This window comes from Leuciscus leuciscus (genome assembly GCF_965113295.1).
Source record: "Leuciscus leuciscus genome assembly, chromosome: 18".
Classification (NCBI taxonomy): Eukaryota; Metazoa; Chordata; class Actinopteri; order Cypriniformes; family Leuciscidae; genus Leuciscus; species Leuciscus leuciscus.
Genome location: NC_138742.1, coordinates 30,789,073 through 30,816,105, shown reverse-complemented (window position 1 = coordinate 30,816,105; position 27,033 = coordinate 30,789,073). Strand labels below are relative to the sequence as shown.

Genomic DNA, 27,033 nt, shown 5'->3' with positions numbered 1-27,033 from the left:
AAAGTGCACAGTACCGGGATCCTAAGGAGCAGTTTGGGGACCGGTGGACCCATGAATGCCAGTGGGCGTTTGATAGCATCATAGAGAAGCTGACTTCAGCTCCAGTCCTTGGATTTGCTGATCCCAGACTTCCCTACGTGTTGACCACGGATGCAAGCATAACAGGACTTGGGGCTGCCCTTTATCAAGAGCAGGAGGGTAGAATGAGAGTTATTGACTTCGCGAGCAGGGGTCTAACCAAAAGCGAAACAAAGTATCCCGCGCACAAATTGGAGTTCCTCGCACTCAAGTGGGCGGTCACTTCAAAATTCAGTGATTATCTGTATGGAGGAGAGTTCATTGTAATAACAGACAGCAACCCACTCACCTACATCTTAACATCTGCAAAGCTTGACGCAACCAGTTATAGGTGGCTGTCCAGCCTGTCAACCTTCAATTTCAAGATCCAGTATCGTGCAGGCAAACGAAACCTAGACGCTGATGGACTCTCCAGACGTCCTCATTGCAGGCCCGTGGATGACCTTGCTTCCCAAAAAGAGCGTGAAAGAATCAAACAATTCACTCTTCACCATTTAGCAGAATCAGAGCAGCCAACAATTCTCCCAGCAGCAGTGAAAGCCCTCTGTGAGAGACACCAAGTGTATCAGAGCTGTGATGATTCTGACCTGTCATGCTTCCAACCCACTGTGTTTGAGTCACTGTGCATTAATGCTAGTGCAGTACCCCTGGAGTTCCAGCAGGAGGATGCCCATGGCCTTCCGATTCTTCCCCAAATGTCTGAAGAAGAGTTGAGGGAACGTCAAAGAGCTGATCCAGAACTCAAAGTCGTCATTAAGTACCTTGAATATGGGAAAAACCTGAAGGAAAACTAGAGCCTGTGGAGGTAGCCTTATGGCTGAGAGAGTGGAACAGACTGGAGTTCAAGAATGGAGTGTTATTTAGAAGGAGACAAGATCAAGGAGGTGTGCTTTACCTGGCATTACCTGTGGATCTGCGGGAGATGGTCTTGACAAGCCTGCACAACGACATGGGCCATCTTGGAATTGAGAGGACCCTGGATCTGGCTAGGTCCCGGTTTTACTGGCCAAAGTTGGCAATGACTGTGGAGGAGAAGATTAAGGCCTGTGAGCGTTGTGTGAGACGGAAGACCCCTCCCGAGCGTGCCGCGCCCCTGGTGAACATAGCAACCAGCAGACCCCTCGAGCTAGTCTGCATGGACTACTTGTCGCTGGAGCCTGATCGGAGAAATATTAAGGATATTCTAGTGATCACAGATCACTTCACCAGGTATTCTGTGGCAATACCCACTAGGAACCAGAAGGCTCAAACTGTGGCCAAATGCCTGTGGGATAACTTCTTCATCCACTACGGGTTTCCTGAGAAACTCCTCAGTGATCAGGGACCCGACTTTGAGTCAAAGTTGATAAAGGAACTATGTGGTATAGCAGGAATCCGTAAAGTGAGGACGACACCTTACCATCCCCGGGGCAACCCTGTTGAGCGCTTTAACAGGACGCTGCTTCAGATGCTAGGGACCCTGGATGAGAAGGGGAAGACCTGCTGGAAGGACTATGTGAAACCGTTAGTCCATGCATATAATTGCACTCGTAATGACTCGACAGGATTCTCGCCTTACGAGTTAATGTTCGGGAGGCAGCCTCGGCTACCAGTCGATCTGGCCTTCGGTTTACCTGCTAAGTCGTTCCCATCTCATTCAAGTTATGTCAGAAATTTGAAAGATCGCTTGCAAGACAGCTACAGGGTGGCAAGTGAGAACGCCTCAAAAGTGGCAAGACGTAATAAGAAGAGATTCGACGAGCGAGTGGTCGCCTCATCCCTTGAAATCGGAGATCGGGTCTTGGTAAGGAATGTCAAGCTGAGGGGAAAGCATAAGTTGGCAGATAAGTGGGAGAAAGAGGTATACATTGTGATCAAGAAAGCTGTTGACTTGCCAGTCTATACCGTTCAGCCAGAGGGCAAGGATGGGCCGCTTCGCACGTTGCACCGAGACTTGCTACTACCCTGTGGATATTTGCAAGAAAACACACCTGAGGAACCAGTAAGACCAAAGACACCTCGGAGGCCTAGAACACGAGCAAACCCTGGTACAGAAGATCCCGGAAGTGTGACTGAGGATTCTGAATCAGAAAATGATTGTATGGATTATTATGCACCCAGGTACTTGCCAAGTGTTGAAAACAGAATTCTCTCTAGTTCCAGACCTCAAAAGCAGTCAAGTGGCGGAGTGACAGCAGAAGTTTCTCCTGAAATGGGAACTGTGATTAATACAGACCCTGAGCAACCTACTCCAGTGAAGTTGCAAGTGAGCTTACCTAACCTACATGACGCTGGGGAGGGAATTCCACTGGATGAGCCTGAGAGAGAGGATGAGCGGGTGATGGATCTCGTAAGAGCAGATGTGTTGAGTGACTTACCTGTTGGAGATGACCCAGGACTAGTGGAGCAGAGAGAGGAATCGGATAAACCGGCATCTAAGATATCCACTGAGGATGATAGGACGGATGTCCTGCCGCAAGACAGTGTTGTTGAACACAGAAACCCTCAGAGTGACCAGACAGTGGTTGGCCAGGTTGGAGAAGGTGTCCTGAGGCGTTCGTAAAGGTGCCATGAGCCACCAAAAAGGCTACAGTACCCTCAATTAGGGAATCCCCTTTCCTTGGTCATACAGTCCTTATTGCAGGGACTCAGTACAGCGTTTAGTGCATCACTGGAGGAGTCTGACTGCCTTTTGGAAGCCTCTCCGGAAATGGAAACTGGATCTCCCTCTGCTGTGATTTCACAGCCTGGAAGATGCAGTGGGACCTGCATATCTTCAAGGCGGGGAGAATGTAACCCGGGTAACCCAGGCTACTAATAAAATAAAATGAAAGTAAAAAATAAGGAAGAAAGAAAGAAATCACTGATTAAATGAGGTGATGGGCCCTTTAAGAGCTAGTAGCAACAGTGAGCCAAGCCCCGCCTATCTGCTACTGGTGGTGCGAGTGAGATGACGCAGCTACACGGAGCGATCTTCAAAACCCCTCCATGTAAGTGATTAATTCAGAGAAAAGTGATCGCATACAACAGAAAAACAGGATTTCTGATCTGATGCTATAATATGAAGGAGCTGATGCCAGAGTAAGAAGCGGATGAGACGGAGGCTTGTGAAACAGATCGATGCAGATACACGGAACATCAATGTGCCACAAATGAACTTCCTTGTCGAACATATATAAATTCATCGCCTTGGTGAGTTAAAACTCAAACATTAACTTGACGTTTATGTAAAAAAAGTGCCGCGAATCTGATAGAGAATCAATACAGAGTGTTTATATAGGCCGTGCGAGCCCAAGTGGATAGCACATGGGCTAAAGCTGACGCACGTGTGAGAATGCTAATGAGCTAATGACGTATGCTATCTAAGTGTTATGTTTAATGTGTTATTTGATGTGCATACATGTGATTGACGGTGAAATAGTTTGAACTGAAAATTAATTATTGTTTTGCCTTGTGTTTTACAAGGCTGAGTTTTTTGTGAGATTCAAGTTCTTCTGTGATGAGTTCCCTGATTCGTGCTGGACGCACGAGGTGCAGATTGTATATGGCGAGCCACCCATGGAATCATTTTCTCTGTTGAACTGTGTTTTTGAGCCATCAAACTGGTAGGAGAATTCTTTCTTTTACTTTTGGACAACCGGGACTCGGACTCATTGAGATCATCTTGTTTTTTCTATTTTTCCTTTTTGATTTCTCAACAAAAGACATTGATTGTGATCCTGAATCATTCTAAAAGAATCAACAGTTCTCTGAACTCATCGATTCGATTCATGAACTCAGGTTAACTGAATTGATTTGTCAAATCTTGAGTCTCTGATTCACATTGGACAGACTATTAAGTTTTGAGGAGAAAGTGATTCATTTGCAACTGAAAGCGAAAGTTCAGAATTTCATTCTGTGTATTGAATTGAACTGATTGTCCATTTGATTATATTTTGAGGTATTTGAGCTATTGATTGCAATACTTTGTGTGAAAGCATTATCTATTGTTTCTTTAATTTTGTTGTGTTACAAGGAATCTGACACAGAGATTTATTTTATTTCTTTTATTATTCATAAGTATACGAGAATCTGTTTCCAATAGAGTTGAAAGTGTTCATTACTATTGTCCAAACCTGAGTCCACGTATCTGAAAAAACAATAAGAAGAAGAGTGTGAATATTATCATTTATTGTATTTTAATTGTTTACTTTTGTGATTCACACATTTTGAGCAAAAGTGTATTTTCTCCTAATACAAAATCAAACTGAATCAGAATCAAGACTCTGTATTGATTGTTCACCCACCTGTTGTGCTGTCTTCCTCTCTCCAGTAGTCGCATCTACCTTCTGATCAATTGGGCCCATATTGAATGTTACGCTAGTATGACACGCTAGACACGTGTTATACGCTACAAATGCCTTGTGTTTGTGATGCAAAAGACTATGCGCGCTAACCATTACCATAGTAAACATGGTAAACGCTTGAAGATACGCATAGTAAAAAAACATAGTGAACGCTTGAAGAAATCAGACCAATCATAAAGGCTATCACAATCATGTTTTTATTTTATCTGTCTCTTTATACCGGACTATCATAAAATAAAGCAACTTTTTTTTCGGGAGCTTCCTCTGTTTCTCTGACTGAAAATATCTGCATGGGAGTCAAGAGAGTGCTACTAAAGCTCCTCAGGTCGTATTTTTGGTGGCATATATTTGTAGAAATTATCATTCTTTCTAAATGTGATGTAAATATGTCCTTTAACTACCAGATAAACAGTAACAGACGCGACTGAAGAAGTAAGTGTGTCCTCTTTCTTTTGTGAAATAGACCTAACGGTAATTTATTTCTGAGTGACTAATGTGCAATTTTGACATAAATTAATTAATTATGATCAATGTATCACTTTTTATTGTAAACCTGTGGTAAAACATCGATGCTTGGGTTTTAAATATTCAAGTAAACAACAAAAATGCCAGCAAACGGCCGCTTTTATAATGTTTGTTTTCAACGCTGTTTCCAGTGATTTCTGATTAGTTTTCTGATAAAACTTCCATTTGTTGGTGAATGGGTTAGTGTGACGTTGTTCCAGAGAGGCGTGTTACGGGCGTGTTTTAGTGAAGCGCTGTGGAGCTTCTGGCCCGACAGTGGAAACGCAGGCCCGGTGCTATTAGCCCGAGGCTATCAGCCCGGCACGGCCCGTTTAAAGCCCTGGCCCGGCCCTGGCCCGACAGTGGAAACGCGGCTATTCTAAAACAGTTTAGGTTTGTCCGGACAGTCTTACAGAGTTTGTTAATGTGTTTATTGAATTTGAGTTGGGAGTCCAAAATAATACCTACAAATTTAAATTCCTCAACTTCCTCTATGGCTTTTTGATCTATTTTAATAGTACATTTAGCTTTTCCTCTAATTGAGAAGCACATAGATACCGTCTTTTTGACGTTAAGCGTCAGATGATTATCTTTAAGCCATTGGGATATACCCTCCATTTCCTTGGTCAGGGTCTCTGCTACTATAGTTGGTGTCCTAGCTGATGCATAAATTACTGTATCGTCAGCATACATTTGGCAGTTGGCTGACTGACAGCATGTAGGTAAGTCGTTTATATATAGACTAAAGAGCAGAGGCCCCAAAATGGAGCCCTGTGGAATACCCATTGTGGATTGTAATGATGTTGAGAGTTCGGTGTTTATTTTAACACGTTGCTCTCTATGCTCTAGATATGATGCAAACCAGCCGATAGCATGTTCAGAGAAGTTGAAGGTGGTAAGTTTATTCAAGAGTATGTTGTGGTTCACGGTGTCAAAGGCCTTTTTTAGGTCTATAAACACAGCTCCCACAACATTACCCTTGTCCAACTTACTCTTAATGTTCTCGGTAAGGTAGCAATTAGCCATTTCTGTAGAATACCCTGCTCTGAATCCAAACTGTTTAGAATTGATAAGTTTGTTACCTTCAAGATGTTCTACTAACTGTTCTATGATAATTTTCTCTAAAATTTTTGATAAAGCTGGCAGTATTGAGATTGGCCTATAGTTGCTTACTTGGTTCTTTGCGCCAGCCTTGAAAATCGGTGTAATGATGGCTTGTTTCCAACTTTGTGGGAATTTACCCACTCTGATGGAAAGGTTTACAAGGTGGGTTACAGGTTTAATCAAGGCAGAGCAGTGAGTTGTAATAAAGGCAGTGTCCAACCCAAATACATCCTTTGCCTAAGATTTATTTAATTTATTAATAATTTCATGTACTTTTTCCTGACCAACCTCTTTAATTTGAAAAAGATCTGATTGGTCAGACTTTGTGGTCTGTGAAAGGGTTGCTGGTTCAAAAGTCTCAGCAAGCTCCTCCACAGACTGAATAAAGAAATTATTAAATTAATTTGCAATAGCTGAATTGTTAGTGCTGATAACTCCATTCACTTCCAACTCAGCTATTGTTTTTTGTTGACTAGGCTTAAGTTTAGTAAGGCTATTGAGGTGCTTCCAAAGGGACGCACTATTTCCTTCCGATTCCTCAATCAATTGCATAAAATAGGCTGTCTTTGCTTTACGCAGTTCTCTGACTACTGCATTTCTCAATCCTTTAAAGATGAGAAAATCGGTATTTGTTTTGGAGAGCAGCAATTTTTTCAATGCATAGTCTCTTTTTTTCATTAACTGACGAGTGTCATTGTTCAGCCATGGTAAGGAGGCTTTTCGTTGCATGCCTTTGAATGTCTTACTATATTTCCCAATCAGATTTGTGAGGTTTTTCATCGAAGAGTTACAACCATTTTCTAAATCATTCGATTGTAAAACATTATTCCAATCTAAATTATCTAAATCATTTTTAACTTGTGTCAACTTATTTTTGGGGATACCCAAGTTCCCTGGTTTACTTTCGTTCGTAAATTTGGGTAAACGCTGTTTAGTGAGTTTCCGTACAACCATGGTCATATTGTGATCAGAGAGCCCTGTTAGTAAATTATAAGTTCTGATGATTCTCTGTGGTTTGTTAGTGACTATCAGATCTATCATAGTTTTACTCGCTCGTGTGATCCTTGTTGGACCTTTAATCATCTGATGAAGACTGTGTTTTGACAACAGTCTCTTTCATTTTTTTCTACGGGTTTTCTCTAGCCAATTAATATTAAAATCACCAAGAAAAACAGATTCGGTGCGAGTATTTACATATTTAAAAATTTTGTCTAAATTCTCATAAAATGAAACATCATGTGATGGTGGGTTATACAGCACTATAATGTTAAAATTCATCTTAGGAGATAATACAACATTTAAAGCCAAACATTCTAATGGTGTATCCAGTTTGATTTCATTACATTTCAGAGTGTCTCTAACATAGAATAGTAGTGATGTCCGGTTCGTGAACGAATCGTTCTTTTGAACCGGATCTTTTTAGTGAACTGGTCGAACCAGTACACTAAATCGGACTGAATCGTTCAAAACAGTTCGCGTCTTGCGTCAGCACTGATCCACAACAAGTTAGTAAAGTTACTCACTTTCGGACATGCCTGAGTCCTGACAGTCACCTCTACTCAAAATAAACCAATATCCCGGAGTAGGCATATATGTTACTCCAGTAAATCCAACAGTTCACTGAACTGAGACGTGCTGAGAGAAGTGATGAGCACGAGCAGTTGATACTGAGCATGCGGACACTACCAAACGTACAGGTACAGCGGTTCTCGGACCACCAGTACAGAACCGAGAACTGTTTCTTTCGGACACGTTCGATACGGAGAACCGATGAGCTGATGAGCTGAGCATGCATGCAATTTTTTCAGAGGGACGAAATGCATGCAAATCTGAAGTATTTTACTGAACATCAATAAGTGTAACAAAATAAAACACGTTAGAAACATTTTTATCACATAGGCTACTGCCTTTTCACTGTATTATTTTAAAGATTGGAAACACAATGAATGGATTGTAAAACTAAACATTTATTATTATACTAAAACATTATTTTCTGGAACAGATCATTTAATTTCTAAGTAAGTTGATATACATTTTTGACGTAAACTCTTGCCAAGGTTTTAAAGGGTGCAAAGTAAATGTTTATAATGTGTTAATCAAAACATAACGTCTTAAACATAGATATGCATCAAGTTTTTTGTTTTGTCGACTGAATAAGGCTATAGCCTAGTAAGGTTTCAGTAGTTCTCAGCTCACACACAGGCGGTTCTCGAGTCAAGAACTGGTTGTTGCTGCAGCTCTCGCATCACCAGTACAGAACCGAGAACTGTTTCTTTCGGACACGTTCGATACGGAGAACCGACGAGCTGGAGAGACTGCGCATGCGTGATAACAACACCGTCTCTGAACCGAACTTTCTTTTGGCCAACTGATGCTGTGTTACTGTCTATGCGCTGTGCTGAATCATGAGCACGGGTGAACCAAGGACTTGAATGAGGGGCCGAATTCGGCGAAATGTAAGTTTATTTAATTACAAATAAAATAAAAATGATGAAGTTTATTTACTTTAAGACATGTAAAACATCCGCGTTTGCGCATCGCCTTAGGCCTGCTACAGGGTTAATTTTCAAAACGTAAATGTAAGAAAGATGATTATGACGATGAGCACTATTATTTAACTGAAGTTATGATTACAAATGCCTTTATTTGAATGTATATTTACCCGCCGGGATGATAGAATTGACGTCATTACGTGATGACGTAAAAGAACTGGTGAACCGGTTTTTTGAACCGGTTCATTGAAACGAACTGTCCGAAAGAACCGGTTCGCGGAAAAGAACCGGACTTCCCATCACTATAGAATAGTACCACCTAGAATACCCTTAGGTTTAGACATAGGCTCCCATATTACCCGTGCGTGATTTACAGTCTGAAAAAATCTGAATTCTCGTTGCTTCCTTACTGATTGTATACCGTCACCGTATAGGAATTCCTGTTACCTCGGGGAAGACGTCCGTCCCTCCGGAGGTCAGCCGCTGCACCCTCCGGGGAAAGGCCAACAGCAAATGGGCCTGGATTCAATTGTACATCCCCAGACAGCAAAATCAAAGTCAAGAGAACACCGAAATCACGCCAATTGCATCCTTTCTGGTAATCCCGCTTTCTCAGCGTGCCGCGATGGGTGAGTTCAGTTTGTTTGGTATTCGAGCAGATGGCAATGTTGTTTTGTTTGCTCGGCGTGCCACGACGGGGGTGATCAGATTGTTTGGTGATCGAATAGATGACAAGGTATCCATGTCCGAAGAAGTTTAATCTCGGTAATCCATTCATATTTACTGACTGATGGTTGTCAGCCTGGGACATATGTTTGTTTGCGCTTAGGTGTTGTCCAAGTGGCAACAACAGAAGCCAACAGCAAAGCAAAAATACGCAGACATTTCCTTCGTCTCTATAATTATTATTTAACTGGTTTCTTTGTTTTGTTCTTAACCCAGCAACTATTTGATAAAATGAGTTAGAAAGTATTGGAGTGGAGCCTGACAAACCACCCAACACATATGCCGCCATTTTTCCCAAAATTATCGATCTGACTTTCCCAAATTGTCATGATGGTCCTGGATCAACATTAGCGAATCTACCCCATATTGAAATGGTCATGATGGTCCTGGATCAACATTAGTGAATCTACCCCATATTGAAATGGTCATGATGGTCCTGGCCCTTACGAAAAAGAAGTTTATTCAAGTGTTCTATTAGTATACTTCTTTTAAACTAAAAATAAGAAAGTATACTTTCAGTCTACTTTTTATATACTTCTCAGAAATATACTTTATGTACTTCTCAGAAATATACTTCAAATTGCACTTAAGTATACTTGACTTATACTGACAGAAAAGTCTAAGTATATTTGGCCTATACTTGTACTCAATCTTTTGATCGAGATATACTTAAAATTTGAATTATTCAAAGTATACTTGGCTTGTAGTTGTGTTAACTCTTTTGATCGAGTAGCCTATTAAATATACTTTTTTTTACATCGTTTTTCATATACAGTCTTATGAAACTTTGTTTGAAAATATTGATTAAAATATTGATATAAAACAGATGTTTCTAATTCTGCGTATCTGAATTTTTGTGTAGGCTAGTCCACTGGTAGTGTACATATTTACTTTAATTTAACTTTTCCCCGCCATTGACTGAATTTTCCAGCTATCCATGTTTTTCACTGGTATACGGTAGGGGGTGCTATGACTCATCTTTTAGTACAGAATCTCTGGATCAAAACACAGGAGAAGAAGAAGCTGAAACAAGTGATAGACGATTGCTCACTCAAATGTAAAATAATGTAATATCAAACATTAAACAGCTTGTAAATCAAAACTGCTTAATGTTTCCAAATGAAATGAAGTGTAGGCCTAACCCATGAAGAGAAAACGACTGTGAAGCTTTGGGGGTGTTGGACTCGATCTACTCCACCTGTGTTTTGATCATCGTTCTGGATCTGATCAAGGCGTAGTCTTTGACAAGAATGTGATTTTCTCAACTATTTTGTTTAAAATGTTGCCTTTATGAAACTTACTGACATTCAAGTGTTGATAAAAAAGGATGCATGAAGCTAATAAAATGTTTTTTTTAATTAAAGTTAAAGGTATTTTTCAAGTATAAAAAAATTACATTTGAACATAGTAGTATAGGCCTACTGCAATGGCAAAAATTTTATATAAATAGTAAACTATAAGTATAATGTTAAGTTCACTTAAAGAAAACTTGTAGAATAAAACTACTAAACTAGTAGTTTACTGAGAGTATACTTCAAAGTTGCTACAAGTATTAAAATAGTAAACTACTAGTATACTCATAAGTTCCCTTTCAAGGGAACTCCCGTTGCGTCGAGAAATGACGCTGTGGGAACGCTTTGCGTGATGACGTCTTGAAGCACATGTAAAATCAGTCCAATGGTGTGGCGGAACGTCAGAGGCGGGTGACGTCACGTACCAGGAAACTATAAAAGCCGGCCCAAAACAGAAAACGAAAGCTTTCTGAGTCTTCAGTTGCGCTCTGTGTTGAAATCTGTCCTTGTTATTTGGTGTTGTCTGTCTTTATATATATATATATTGATTCAGTTATGGCGAGCAAGCAGCAGTATCGAGTGTGTGTCCATCCCTGCCCGCGTTATTTAACGGGAGGTGACACACACACTCTTTGTGTTGTTTGTTTGGGAGAGGAGCATGCCCAGTCAGCACTCGAGGGTGGTGACTGTGAGCATTGCTGTGCGCTTCCATTGCGTACGCTCCGATCCCGGTTGGCTCGGTTCAATCCCGACCACGTTCCCCAGGGCTCGGGTCCCGCCGCGGCTGAGGCTCGGCGGCGATCTCAGACCTGGGGTTCGCAAATGGATCTGTCAGTGGATGTTGAGACGGGCTCTGCCTTATCTCAGCATCAATCTGACAGATCCAGTGCCTCTCATCAGGGTGTGGAAGCACGCATTGCGGTTTCTTCCCCCCCGATAGAGGCACCAATACTGCAACTATCCAGCTCTGAGGAGTTGGATGTTGTGAGTATTGAAGCTGAGTCTGAGGATTCGCCACCTCAGTCTCATGCGTTTGAGGAACTGCTCGATGTTATTACTAGAGCAGTTGACAGACTATCTATTGAGTGGCCAGAGGATAGGCAGGACGTTCGTTCAAAAAGTAAGCTCAGCCTCAGCGAAGAAGCCTTCCGTTTTTCCCCGATCTCCACACCGAGGTGTCGAGATCGTGGGGAAAACCGGTTTCATACAGAGTGTATGCACCACAAACATCTTACTATTCATCTATTCAGAAATATAAAGATTATGGTTATGGGGAGATGCCGAAGGTGGAGGAGACGCTTGCGAGCTATCTCTCTCCAGCAATGGCATCTTCCCTGAAAGCTCCTTCACTTCCCTCTAAGCCAGTAAAATATACTTCATCTCTGGTTCATAAATCTTATGCAGCCGCTGGTCAAGCAGCAGCGTGTCTGCATACGATGTCCATTATGCAAGCCTATCAGGCAGAATTATTGGGGGATTTAGAGGAGGGCGGGGGAATTGGTCCCGATACAGTGGCTGAATTACGCAGAGCCACAGATTTGTCTCTCAGGGCCACCAAGGAGACCGCTAAATCAATCGGGCGGTCTATGGCAGCCCTGGTGGCCACTGAGAGGCATCTGTGGCTCAACCTGAGTGATATAAAAGAGAAAGAAAAGCACGTTCTCTTAGATGCTCCGGTTTCCACTGTGGGTTTATTTGGCGATGCAGTAAACAGTGCGGTAGCTAAATCTCAGGAAGCTGCTAAACAGGCAGCTGCATTGCAAAAACTCCTCCCCCGCCGTTCTTTCTATGAGGCTGCTGGGCGGGAGCAGCCTCACTCCTCTAAAAAGAGCGCTGAGCACCGTGCCACTCAGAAGCAGAGCGTTTCCTCCCGTGCTCCCCCACAAAAACCTCGGGGACACGGAGGGCGCGCTCAAACCCAGCAGTCTTTGAGGGGTAGAACGGATCTGAGGACCGTTATTACTGCTAAGAAGGCTGCTGGGAAGAAGTCCTGACGTCCGAGGACCCAGGACAAATGAGGGTAGTTCCCCCCGAAGCAGAGCGGTTAACACCTCTTTTTACGGTGCCCGTCTCTCTTCGGTACCCTCAGGGGACCGTTCTGCCAACCCTGCCACCTCTGGTGTTACAGGGCGCAGCGGTCTCCGGCGAGCACATATCTCAAGGTCCACCCGGAAACGTAGTGGCCTCGGGATGCCCGCCCCCTCTGAGGAGGGTGCTAGAGCAGTCTGTTCGGTCGTTCCCTGCCGGTTCGCCGTTAAAGGGCGTCGAACAGACTACTCAACAGCAACAAAATCCAGAAACCAGTCTCGAGAGGCTGGTACCTCTAGTAGAATCTTTGACAGCGTGGAAGCTACTGTCAAATGTTTCTCGTTGGGTCCTGCAGACCGTGGAAAAAGGGTATCAGATACAATTCAAGAAACGGCCACCTCGGTTTATGGGGGTCCTGCCCACAGTGGTGGGCCCCGAGCAGGTTCTGGTTATGGAACAGGAAGTAAACACTCTGTTAGAGAAAGGGGCCATAGAATATGTACCTCCCTCCAGCAGGGAAACCGGGTTTTACAGCCGGTACTTCATAGTTCCAAAAAAGGACGGGGGATTGCGTCCCATTTTAGATCTTCGAGTTCTGAACGAGTCAGTCATGCAGCTCAAGTTCAAAATGTTAACATTGAGGCAGATCGTGCCACAGATCAGGTCCGAGGACTGGTTTGTCACGATAGACCTCAAGGACGCATATTTCCATATATCCATCCGTCCGTGTCATTGGAAGTTCCTGAGGTTTGCTTTCGGGGGCAAAGCATACCAATATCGAGTTCTTCCATTCGGCCTGGCTTTATCACCCCGCACTTTCACCAAATGCGTGGATGCAGCTCTGGCGCCTCTGCGCCTCCAGGGTATTCGCATCATGAACTACATCGATGATTGGTTGATTTTAGCTCAGTCGCATCAGTTGGCGGTTCAACATCGAGATGTTGTTCTCGCCCACATGAAAGAGCTGGGGTTACGGCTGAACGCCAAGAAGAGTGTGCTTTCTCCACTTCAGAGGACCACTTTTTTAGGCGTGGTTTGGGATTCTGTGTCGATGCAGGCGCGCCTGTCACCGCCACGGATAGATTCCATCCTTGCAGCTGTGAAAAGTGTAAAGCTAGGCCAGCTACTCACTGTCAAACAGTTCCAGAGACTGTTGGGTCTCATGGCAGCAGCTTCCAACGTGATACCTTTTGGACTGCTACACATGAGGCCCCTGCAGTGGTGGCTCAGGACCAGGGGGTTTTCCCCGAGGGGCAACCCATTTCGCACAATCAAGGTCACGCGGCGATGCCTATGTGCCTTGGTTATGTGGAAGAAGCCTTGGTTCCTGTCCCAGGGCCCAGTGTTGGGAGCTCCTTGTCGTCGCAAACTGCTAACGACGGATGCTTCCCTCACGGGCTGGGGAGCGATCCTGGAGGGTCGCTCGTCTCAAGGTCTGTGGGAAGACCATCATCATTCCTGGCATATCAATCGCCTAGAGATGTTAGCTGTCTTCCGGGCTCTGAGGAGCTTTATCACAGATCTCAGGGGGCACCATGTGTTAGTACATACGGACAACACATCGGTAGTCGCCTATATCAACCACCAAGGGGGTTTGCGTTCGCGCCCGTTATCCAACTTGGCACGCCATATCCTCTTGTGGTCCCAGGGGAAGTTGCTGTCTCTCAGGGCAGCCTACATCCCCGGGGTACAGAATATAGGAGCAGACACTCTGTCGAGGCAGGGGCCGAGGCCCGGGGAATGGAGGCTCCACCCCGAGGTGGTGGAGCTGATATGGAGGGAGTTTGGCCAAGCACAAGTGGATCTGTTTGCGTCTCGAGAGACGTCTCACTGTCCACTTTGGTTCTCCCTCACGCATCCAGCTCCTCTGGGACTGGATGCTATGGTACAGACGTGGCCGAGGCTACGTCTGTACGCCTTTCCCCCAGTTGCTCTGCTCCCGGGAGTTCTGGAAAGAGTTCGCAGGGACCGGGTCCATCTACTTCTTATAGCCCCGCGCTGGCCGGGCAGAGTATGGTTTCCCGATCTTGTGTCCCTCCTCGACGGGCATCCTCTGGAGTTACCCGTCAGGAGGGACCTTCTGTCCCAGGCAGAGGGCTCGATATTTCACCCTCGGCCAGAACTGTGGAACCTGTGGGCTTGGCCTCTGAGGGGGCCCAGCTCATAGAGTCAGGTCTCTCAACCGAGGTTGTTGAGACCATTCTACAGTCCAGAGCTCCCTCCACGAGGAAACTTTATGCCCTGAAGTGGAGAGTATTCACTTCTTGGTGTAGTGACCGTCAGTTGGACCCAGTCCACTGCCCAATTGGTACAGTGCTGGAGTTCCTGCAGGAACGGTTCACTGCAGGTCTGACCCCGTCCACTTTAAAGGTCTATGTGGCGGCCATAGGTGCTTACCACATTCCTTTGGGTGGAATGTCTGTGGGGAAAGACCCCTTGGTATCTCGTTTCCTTCGTGGCACTTGGAGGCTGAGGCCTGCAGTTCGCTCTAGGGTGCCACCTTGGGATTTGTCCTTTGTGCTACAAGGCTTATCCCAGGCCCCCTTTGAGCCCATTGAGGAGGTTCCTGAGAAGTTTCTTACTCTGAAAGCTCTTTTCCTTCTGGCTATTTCTTCTCTCAAGAGAATAGGGGATCTTCAAGCATTGTCGGTGGCTCCGTCATGCTTAGAGTTTGCTCCGGGTATGGTTAAAGCGTTCCTTCATCCGAGACCGGGTTATATCCCCAAGGTCCCCACTAATGTGGTCAGACCTGTTGTTCTGCAGGCCTTCTGTCCTCCTCCCTTTCAAAATGCTGACCAGGAGGCTAATCATTTGCTTTGCCCTGTGCGGGCGTTAGACGCTTACGTCCACAGAGCTGCCTTGTGGCGTAAAAGTGATCAATTATTTGTGTGCTTTGGGTCCCCTAACAAAGGGGGCCCGGTGTCTAAGCAAAGGATGAGCAAGTGGGTGGTCGAGGCTATCTCACTTGCTTATGAGGCGGCTGGGCAGCCTTCTCCTTTGGCTGTCCGGTCGCACTCGACGAGGAGTATGGCGGCCTCTAAGGCCCTTATTTCAGGAGTTTCATTACAGGACGTCTGTGATGCGGCAGGCTGGTCCTCACCGCACACTTTCGTCAGGTTTTACTCTCTGGATCTAGACTCTGCTCCAGGGTCTCATGTTTTGTCTTCCTAGTGCTGCTCTACGGATTTCCCACAGGACAGACATTTGTAGCTATGGAGGCGTTGGTATAGACGTTCCCACAGCGTCATTTCTCGACGCAACGGGAGTTCCCTTGAAAGGGAACGCCTCGGTTACGACTGTAACCTCGGTTCCCTGAAGAGGGAACGAGCGTTGCGTCGCCCTGCCATATCTCCTTCATGCCTGTCAGCTCGACTTCAGACTTTTACGAAGCTTTCGTTTTCTGTTTTGGGCCGGCTTTTATAGTTTCCTGGTACGTGACGTCACCCGCCTCTGACGTTCCGCCACACCATTGGACTGATTTTACATGTGCTTCAAGACGTCATCACGCAAAGCGTTCCCACAGCGTCATTTCTCGACGCAACGCTCGTTCCCTCTTCAGGGAACCGAGGTTACAGTCGTAACCGAGGCGTTCACTTGCAGTACAAATGAAAAACATAATTATGAACTAGTTGTGCACTTAAAGTGTACTACTGTTACACTTATAGTACACTTAAACATATACTTTTATATACTTCAAGTGGGCCAATTTAGTCCCAAGCGGTATTAAAATAGTACACTTACAAGTTTACTACTAGTACATATTGACATTAGTATACTTACTACATAAAGTATACTTAAAAATATACTTGAACATTACTCAAGTATACTTCATAAAATGAACTTGAAGTATACTTTTTTTTCGTAAGGGGGATCAACATTAGCGAATCTACCCCATACTGAAATGGTCATGGTGGTCCTGGATCAACATTAGCGAATCTACCCCATATTGAAATGGTCATGATGGTCCTGGATCAACATTAGCAAATCTACCCCATATTGAAATGGTGATGATGGTCCTGAATCAACATTAGCGAATCTACCCCATATTGAAATGGTCATGATGGTCCTGGATCAACATTAGCGAATCTACCCAGTATTAAACTGATCATGATGGTCCTGGATCAACATTAGCGAATCCACCCCATATTAAACTGATCATGATGGTCCTGGATCAACATTAGCGAATCTACCCCATATTGAAATGGTCATGATGGTCCTGGATCAAAATTAGCGAATCTACCCCGTATTGAAATGGTCATGATGGTCCTGGATCAACATTAGCAAATCTACCCCATATTGAAATGGTCATGATGGTCCTGGATCAACATTAGCGAATCTACCCCGTATTGAAATGGTCATGATGGTCCTGGATCAACATTAGTGAATCTACCCCATATAGAAATGGTCATGATGGTCCTGGATCAACATTAGTGAATCTACCCCATATTGAAATGGTCATGATGGTCCTGGATCAACATTTGCGAATCTACCCCATATTGAAATGGTCATGATGGTCCTGGATCAACATTAGCGAATCTACCCCATATTGAAATGATGACGATATCAAAATATTGATTACAATCAGATTCAAAAAGCAATTATTGTACTGTTTTTTTAAATGTCATATACTTTTTGCACACTTTATTCGGACTAAAATCATAGTAATCTGTTTTAAAGACCTGGAATTTATTGACATTTTTAAACATTATTATAACATTTTATTAAATATTAAATGTGTATTTGTGTGTAAAGGTATGAGAGAAATTCGATTTTTAGGGGTTAAAGTAAGCTTAGCTATTAGCTAAACGGCACATGGCTGTTATGTTCAGAGTTGCATCACATTATGCCATTTAAGTGTTCTATTTCAGGATTTTTTAGTGAATAAATACATTTACAAAGTCAGATTTTTAGTTGCAGAGAGGGTCAAAGAAAGAGGACAGACAAAATAACTTACCTTTTGTCAGTCAGCCGAGGGAAGAGAGGAGGGAACGTTCAAAATGGACCGATTGGATTTGGTCGGCACACACTGATGACATCAGAGGCTTGTGATTGGTTGATTAAATGTTGATCCAGGATCAACAAAATTTGTTGATCCAGGAACACATCTTACTTGGCAAAATCACGGTGACCGTATGTGAGGATGCGTGTGAGATAGTGTCACGGTGTGACAAGTAGCATATGGAACTTATTCCTGCTGAAGCAGTGTTCCCGTTGGGACACTTTGAGTGTAACACCGTCCCCAGGCCTGCGTGTGCATAGACATGTATAGAAAGGCTAGATAGCTTACCGGCGCTGAGAGCCAATGGGACCCGACGACGTCACACGGCGGCCATCTTAGGACAGGACCGCTCGTCCAGTTATAACATTAAAGTCTATTGTGCATGTAGTGCTGAAATAACTATATTTTGCTCAATTTTCAACCGATTTTCAAACGGCTTGGTGTGTCATAAACGTCAGGGATGCGGCTATTTAACTGCATACTTGTGAAAAATTATAGCCACAAACGGCATCAGCACAAATCATAGCCACGTTAATAAGGTTTGTAATAAACCAAACCGTTTGTAAATCCGTCAAGAATTCAGCAAGTTACGAGCATTTTAGTTGGCGTATGTCACTCACCTTCCGTCCACAGCAGCAGGGAGCAGCAGCGCAGTCTCCTGACCTAAGATGGCCGCCAAGTGACGACACAGCTGACTCCGCCTTGAGCCATCTAGCCTTTCTATACATGTCTATGTGCGTGTGTGCGTCTGTTGCCATTACAACCCCAAATGACAGATTGACAACAGGTGTGGGGAATTTACTCTGAGAGTTTGGGTGAGGCCCCGTCAGCATTTGAGAGAATATAAAAATTAAGAGAAAGAGGCTGTTGGTGTGGTTCTCCCCCGTGATAAGTCGTTTTATTGGGTGGTTGCAGTTATTGGAGTCCTGTCGAATGAAGAGGAGAGTGTTGACTTGATGAGGGACTCAAGGGCAACAGAGGGAGAGTGAAATACCCCGTTGGCATTGGAGAGGAGCTAAGTAACCGAGAGCTGAGTCTCGTAATTGCATGCATTCGACACTGAATTGGATGTGGTTTGGAGTGTTTGGATCACGATCATAAATATCACTGAGTGGATTGTACTGATTCATTATCGATCTCTTATCTCTTCCTCCATTATAAATGGTGATGTGAACTCTGACTGTGTTTGTGAAGAACAACATCTCAAAACCTTTGAGAGAGGTTTTGAGATGTTGTTCTTCACAAACACAGTCAGAGTTCACATCACCATTTATAATGGAGGAAGAGATAAGAGATCGATAATCTCTTATCTCGGACAGACAGATAGTCCCCCTCGGACAGAGACCCAAGGGTGAGTGCTGGCTTTAAATTGCACTTCGTGAAGTGAGTTTGCAGTGCCCAAAATTGACGTTTTCTCCCACATTATATGCTTGAAGTGGAATTGCCGTGTGTGTGTGGAAGATACATTTCTCTTTACCGTGCACTCCATATGTCATGCTGGTCTACTGTCAATAATGAGAGCTCAGTGACATTGATCTGTTCTATCCATCTGGAGGTCGGAGAATTATCATCTGGGATTAGAATTTAACCCCTCTGTTTGTGCTAATAGGAGAGGAGATGCCCTGTTGAAATGTTCACTGTTTGCCTCTGAAGAGTTCCCGTTTGTTTTGTCGATAGGGCTGTCCCCGACTATGGATTTTCATAGTCGAATCAGAATCGTCATGTCTTGCCTATAGTCGACTAATAGTCGAATCATGTTTATGGGGGTGGGGCTGGGGGCGGGGCTTTAACGTTTCAAAGCTGCGATGTACAGAAAATTGCACAAAGATATAGAAGAAAATGTATAAAAACATTTTTGATCAATAAAACTAAGAAATAACATAAATAACTCCAGAAAGGCCACACTGCAGATTTGCATTTATGCATTTATGGTCATATAAATAAAATAAATACATGATTATAAACTATAGAGGGTCTTCTTTTTTTTTGTGTACACTCACATTAACATCAAAACCTTGTTTTTATTTTTAAATAAATAAAATGAACAGGGTGCGCTTTCAGCTCACTCTGGAAAATGAACTGCAACTCAGCGAATACTTATCACACAACCATGAAACATGCGTCTAAAGAAAGCTTTAAATTTCTACTTTTAAATAAAACAGTTCACATTCAAAACAAATATTCTCCTGCAATGTAATCTGTATGAAGCTAAAGAGAAGTACAGTTTCTCCCGTCTCATCTAATTAGCTGTAATTAGTTCACGCCCTCTCGCAGAGCGCGCTATTCATAAGATAATGTGCTGAGGTGATCTATGCAAAATAAGGTAAACGCCCCCTGAAATGAGTTCACACCCACTCGCAGAGCGCGCTATTCATAAGATAATGTACTGAGGTGATCTATGCAAAATAAGGTAAAAAGCCCCCTGAAATGCTTTAAAACCAGCAAGTTTCATTCATTCACTTTCCTGCGCCGTTGGAAGATGACACACAGCCCTTCAGCTAGTCCTGGATAGCGATGAAGAGTTCACTTTTTCCTCAGAAGAAGAACAGGACTCTGACAACGAATGTTTGTATTTTTGAAGAGCGACTTGATCCAGGCGTGGATAATATTTCGGATGAGTAAGTCTTTTTAAATTTACTTGCATTAGTTGACAAACTATTTTGTATAAACGTAGGCTACATATTTTACTGGTTGGACCATTTCCATACTTGTCATTCAGAGTAATTATATTTAAATGGTCTAGGCTATGCTTTATAAAGTAGGAGAGAGGCTTCATGCAGTCTGTTTTCTTTCGTTTTTAATAGTTTTGTTTAAAATAACACATTTCGAGCTTTCTATATATTTCTCTGGTATTTTAGGCAAAGCTTATGAGTTTGGGTTCATTTATGAGGCCTCCAGTTCCTGCTATTTTTAATTCTTATGTATTAAATACAGGCAATTGGTTGATGAAACAACTATTCAAATTAAGATACAATTAATACAAAACGAAATTCACTTTAAAGAAAGGCTTTATACAAAAAATAAACTTAATGAAATGGTCAAAATCTTGTCTGCCCACTCCATTTGTCTCACGATTGCGCATGATCTTACTCATGCTTTTCACTTTTCATATAATCGACATAAAAAAAAAAATTTAAAAAAAAAGATTTTATTTAAACCTAAATATGAACTAAATTGTTTTATTTAATGACTAGGCTACAACACGTAGGCCAATTAGCCTACAGTACAGAGAAATTAGTCGACAAGCTATTTTAAATAAACGTAGGCTACAGATTTTACTGGTTGGACCATTTCCATACTTTCCATTCAGAGTAATTTATATTTAAATGGTCTAGGCTATGCTGTATAAAGTAGGAGAGAGGCTTCATGCATAAATAAACTTATTTGCACAAACGCGTTTCGGCGCGTGCCTTCAGAAGACTTTATACAGCATAGCCTAGACATGCTGTATATATGTACAACGTTTAGATTATAGGCCTGTATGAAAGTTAGAATTTTGAAATTAATTTAGAAAATATTATGTATGTTTAGATTATATTTTGACTAGTGTTTATGCTGCCTCATTATCATCAACGAAGAGTGCTTGCAAATATCTATTGCAAATGTGTGTATGTGCTGAAATGTGTAAATATGCCCAGCTGATGAATTGCAAATGTGTTAATGTTTGCGTTGTGCTATCTCCGGTAATGGCCCATTACACGCAATATTATGCCTACAGCACATGTCTACAATTATTTGCATCAGTTATTCATATAGACTAATGATAGGCTACTATACTTTGAAATATTTATGTTATAATAGTTTTCAACTTTTTTTAAAACAGGAATGCTGCATCTCCTTCATCTGCAACTCGGAGGGCGCGCAGCAACACAGTTGAACGTCAGAAAGAGTAAGTACATATTTACCAATGTTTGTGCAATTTTGTTTATATACTTATTACCTGTATGAGTTTATTTATTTTTGGAGGTTGGTTGATAATGTTACATATTTTTTCTTTGTGCTATCTTATCAGCATGCTAATGCCCATCAGTTGTGCATGTGCTGGAATAGTACTCTATATGATAATAATAGTTTTCAACTTTTTTTGAAAGGAATGATGTAGGTTGCTCACTCTCACCTCTCACTGCAACTCGCACTAAGAGGGCACGCAGCAACACAGACAGAAATCAGAAGGAGTAAGTACATATTTACCCACTATTTTACAGATGTTAGACCAATTTTGTTTATATACTTAGAGATGCTACAAATGTACATGTGCCTGTGTGGATTGCCAGACACAATTGCAAAACACAATTACCAGACACAATTGCAAAAATTGTGGTGTTATGTATGCACAATATTACAATTAGTGATTGGTAATGTTAGTATAAAAGAGCTTATTTTTGTTGTTTTACCAAAATGCTGACTGTCCATCAGTTATGCATGTGCTGGCATAGTACTTTGTTCAACCTTTATTAATATTAATATTATTATTTTTATAGGAATGTGGTAGCATCACTCTCAACCTCACCTGCAACTCGCACTGGGAGGTCACGCGACAGGTGTCGTTCAGTTTTGAGAACAACTGAAAAGTAAGTACACTTATTCCCTTTCTTTCAGATATTAGTATAATTCTGTTTACATATTCTGGTTTTACATAGTCCATACAAACATTATGTGTCTGTATGGCTTTGCATCTGGCCAATGTTACTTATAATGATTGAAATGCAGTTGTTATATTTTGTGTAATAAACATGCTCACAGTTGTTTGTTTATTTTACAGCTATAAAGGTGATGGTGATCATCAGACACCTGTTGCAAAGAGGGCCAAGACAAACATTCAGACAAGCAACAAGCAGTCTACTCTGTCATGGAAAACAGAGACTGACATTGATATGGTTCCACAGACTCTGAGATTCCTGCCTGCACGGGAACCTGGACCACAGCTGAGTTTAAAACATTGCAAATTTAAAACATTTAGTTCCTCCTCATAGAGGAATTACAATAAAACAGTGAAAAACAAAACCTTTGAATCTCCTCTACTTTGTTCAGGCTGCCTCTCTTGATGGCCCATTAGTCATTGGGGGAGTGTCTATGTCACACCCTGGTTTGAATCTCATTAATATTGATGAGCGATTACCCCTCCCACGCATAAACCTCTTCTGACAAAAAAAACTGTTTTACAATGTTTAAATCAATGTATTGTTTTAAGAGAACGATCAGGCAGGATGAATTTCACATCATTTTGAAGCCAGAACTAGAAACGACAACATACATTAGTCAAGAGTCTTGTGGGCACATATTTAGAATGTGTTTTGTGTTCTTATTTCAGCAACTTTCTTTTTTTAAATTTTTTTTTTATAACCACGCATAAACATTATTCTCTTAAAAATACAAAGATTTACAAGCATGTTGATCAGATATTATGCTAGCCCTGTTTGTGTTATATAGAGTGAATTTACACTTTTGCCATTAACATGTTTATAAATAACTGAAAAACAAAACAAATGTCAGAGCATGTCAGAACACCTCCAGGGCCCAGAAAACCGCTCAGACCCTAGAGGGTTAAAGGGTCAGTTCACCCAAAAATGTAACTTCTGTCATTAATTATTCACTCTCGTGTCGTTCCAAACCTTCAAGACTTTCATCTTCTGAACACAAATGAAGATCTTTTTAATGAAATCTGAAAGCTTTCTGTCCCTCCATTGAGAGCCAACACAACTAGCACTTTCAAGGCCCAGAAAGGTAGTAAAGACATCATTAAAGTAATCCTAGTTTGAAAGTCTACCAGGTTTGAAATTACATGAGTTTTGGGGTGAACTAAGGCTGCGTTCCAGTCCAAAATTGTCATGCCTTTCACTTGCTAACTTCCCCCCGTCTCGTTCACTCGGATGTATGTCATTGCTTGCGTTGCATGAGTGCCCAATAGTGGCGGAAACTACAATGGGCTGAATTGGAACGTCCTAAGCCCTTGATCACTTGGGATCAGCTATGGAGTTTTTATTTATTTAATTTTTTTAAGAATTTGTTTAATGCAGCATCCAAATATTTATAGGTGTGTTTGGGTTGTTTTAAATAAAAAAATATATATAATTGATATATCATAGAGTTGTTTGTTGGTGATTAGACGAGATCAGTGGTGACGTCAAAATCGTACTGTATTGTGGGACATATGAAGTAGACTTGCTCCCTCTGTCAAAATCGAGGGAGCGAGGGTCTGTCCATATAAACTTCCCTTGTCCACTTCACGAAGTGGAACGCACTTTTAAATGGCGGCAGGGATTCCCCCGAGGGGAAGTGCTTAGGGAAGTTTCCAAGTGCGTGTCTAAAAGTGGACTGGAACACAGCCTAACTCTTTAAGAACTTCAGGAGAACTTGATTACAAACAGGTGTGTTTGATCAGGGCTGGATCTGAACCCAGAAGGTAGGCAGATCTCCAGAAACAGGAAGGTTTAAGTTTTTGACACATAGTCACAAGCTCACTCCCGCCCCAGAGCTCAGCCAGGAGCCTGCTCCCGCCCCAGAGCTCAGACACCTGCCCGGTCCAGCCCACGAGCCCGCTCCAGCCCCAGAGGTCAGTCAGGAGTCTGCTCCAGGCCACAAGCTCAGTCACGAGACAACTACAGCCCCAGAGCTCAGTCACGAGCCCGGTCCAGCCCACAAGCCCACTTCAGTCCCAGAGCTCAGTCACAAGCCCCCCCCCTGGCGCAGAGCTCAGTTACGAGCTCGGTCCAGCCCACAAGCCCACTTCAGTCCCAGAGCTCAGTTATGAGCCTGCTCATATTGACAACAGAGCTCTTGATGGTTAGGGGTGGGAGAGAGGCGGGGGCTCTGCAAAAGTCTATCACCATTTCCACTGTCGTTTGTTGGTTAAGCTCAAGATTGTTCTTATCACACTACGCAACCAGATGAGACACTTCCTGCCTATAAGCAGACTCGTCGTTGCCCTTAATAAGGCCGACCAAGGTGGTATCGTCTGCAAATGTAATCAGCTTGATGGAACGGTTGTTGGAAGTGCAATCATTGGTATACAGTGAGTAGAGAAATGGTGACAGCACGCACCCCTGAGGTGCTCCAATGTTGGTGGACTGAGGATCAGACATGTGCTGGCCAAGCTGCACATGATGTTGTCTGTTGCTGAGAAAATCCATAATCCAGCCGCGGATAGAGGGTTCCAACCCCATCAGTGACAGCTTCTTCCGCAGCCGCTTGGGTAGAATGGTATTAAAGGCGGCACTAAAATCTACAAACAGCATCCTTACATAGGAGCCAGGAGAGTCGAGATGGTCCAGAGCATAATGCAGGCCTAAGTTAACTGCATCATCCACTGAGCGGTTTGCCCTGTAAGCAAACTGCAGTGGGTCAAGATGGGGAGCTGTGATGGGTTTGAGATGGAACAGAACCAACCGCTCAAGACATTTCATGACCACTGATGTAAGGGCCACCGGTCTGTAGTCATTCAGGCCCACGGCACTGTTTTTCTTTGGTACTGGAATAATGGTTGATGACTTAAAACAACCCGGAACCTTACATAAGACAATTGACTGATTAAAAATGACTGTAAAAACTGGAGCGAGCTGACTAGCGCAGTGCTTCAGGGTGGCAGGCGAAATCCCATCGGGGCCACCTGCTTTCCTTACATTCTGCCGGCTAAATAGCCAGTACACATCCTTCTCCTCAATATCAAAGGGGGCTTGATCTTGAGGGGCAGTGTTCTCCTCCTCCCTGAGTGGGACTTCATGATTATGAGTCAGATCCCACCTGGAAGGGCAAGGGGAAGGGGGAGGGCCGGGAGATCTCTCAAATCTGGTATAAAATTAGCCAGTTTAGCAGATGGAGTGACTTGTTGTATTTTATTTTTTTATAGCCTGTCAAGTTCTTCAGTGATCTCCAGGCCGAAGAGGAGTCATTAGTGCCAAATTGTTCCTCCATCCTCACCTTGTAGGCAGCTTTTGCTTTCCTAATGGCTTTATTTAACTTTTGTCTGGCAAGCCTGTATTCATCTCCACTTCCTTCCCTGTAGGCCTGCTCTTTGGTCTTCCTAAGCAGCCTGAGGGATTTTGTGAACCAGGGTTTGTTGTTATTATATTTCACCACAGTTTTGGTGGGAATACAGTTTTGCTCACAAAAGGAAATGTATGAACACACAGTGTCTGTATATGAGTCCATGGAGTCACAAGAGGCACGCATGGATTCCCAATCAGTGGTGTTTAAACAGTCTTGTAACATCCCAATTGCCTCTGTCGTCCATCTTTTAGATGTATGCTGAACTGCTTTGGCTAGTCTTAGTTTTTGTTTGTAAGTGGGGACCATCTGAATTAAACAGTGAACAGAGTTCCCGAGGGGGGCACGGGGAAGTGAACGATATGCTGCTTTGTGGACAGAATAAAAATGATCCAGTATATTTTCTCCACGAGTCGGACAGCTGACTAGTTGATTGTATTTGGGCAGATCATGTTTCAAATGGCAGGCATTGAAGTCGCCCATAACGAGAAGCACAGAGTCAGGATGCTTATTCTAAATTTTGATGATCAGCTCCGTTAGGGTGTACTGCGCCTCCCGTGTGTTAACTTCGGATGGGATATACACACATGCAAATATAATAGAGGTAAACTCTCTAGGGGCATAGAAGGGCCTACAGTCCATGGCAATGAACTCCAACAAAGGGCAGCAATGTTTGTGTAATACTGAAACGTCAGTGCACCAGTTTGAATTAATCTAACAACACAGACCTCCGCCTGATGACTTCCCACACAGCACTGAACGCCGCAGCTGCCCGGCCTAGTGGGAGGCGCCAACCTAGTGGGACTATGGCACATACATATAAAGAGGATTATAACTGATATTGGTAACAAATGTATGCCCAGTGGCAGTAAATAATTTTTTTTTAAATATGAACTTAGAGAAAATTCAATAACTTTTAAATGATTCTTTTTAAAAAGTTAATCTTTTTAATACTTTTTGATAAAAAAAATTAAATACAAAAAAAGAGTAATTACTTATTGTCTACCATGAAGCAGGGTCTTGTTATTTTGATTCCAAAACCTGCAAAGGATAAAATAATTGTAGATAGCCTACGGCCAATTACACTTCTCAATACTGACAAACGATTGTGATTTCTCGTAGACTAAGGGTGAGACAAATAATTATTGAGACTCAAGGTAGATTAATACAACAATATTTGTCTGTTGCTTGACATATTAGAATATAATAATTTAATTGAAGACCATGTCTCATTTTGAAGGCTGCAGCCTCGGGAGGTTGCATTTGTCGGCCATAGATGTCATCAGTTTTCAGAAAAGCAACCATTCTAAAAATGTACATAATCCTTGTGCACCATAATTAGCGTAATTACTTTGTTTTTAACTTGGAATGTAATGTTTTTTTTTTTCTGAAACGAGACAGCCTTGATGACGTACAGTATGTGGCCTTCAAAAGCGCCCTCTGGAGAGTGCGGCCTTCAAACTTGAGACACAGCTATTGTGGAGTCCCTGCAGGGACAGATT

The 27,033-nt window shown here is 42.8% G+C and overlaps 1 protein-coding gene and 1 long non-coding RNA gene across 4 annotated transcripts in view; both read left to right on the top strand.

The window, feature by feature from the left end:
* The window catches only part of pacsin1a (protein kinase C and casein kinase substrate in neurons 1a), a 257,166-nt gene that overhangs the window by 192,680 nt on the left and 37,453 nt on the right, over positions 1 to 27,033 (top strand). The window lies entirely within an intron of this gene.
* On the top strand, positions 21,283 to 22,552 carry LOC309480057. 3 transcript variants are annotated; one of them, XR_014199520.1, is made up of 4 exons: positions 21,283 to 21,437; positions 21,640 to 21,723; positions 22,030 to 22,119; positions 22,311 to 22,552. It is a non-coding gene; the product is annotated as an uncharacterized lncRNA (long non-coding RNA). The 3 variants fall into 3 exon arrangements; XR_014199521.1 differs by having other exon boundaries at positions 21,640 to 22,119; XR_014199522.1 differs by lacking the exon at positions 21,283 to 21,437 and having other exon boundaries at positions 21,494 to 22,119.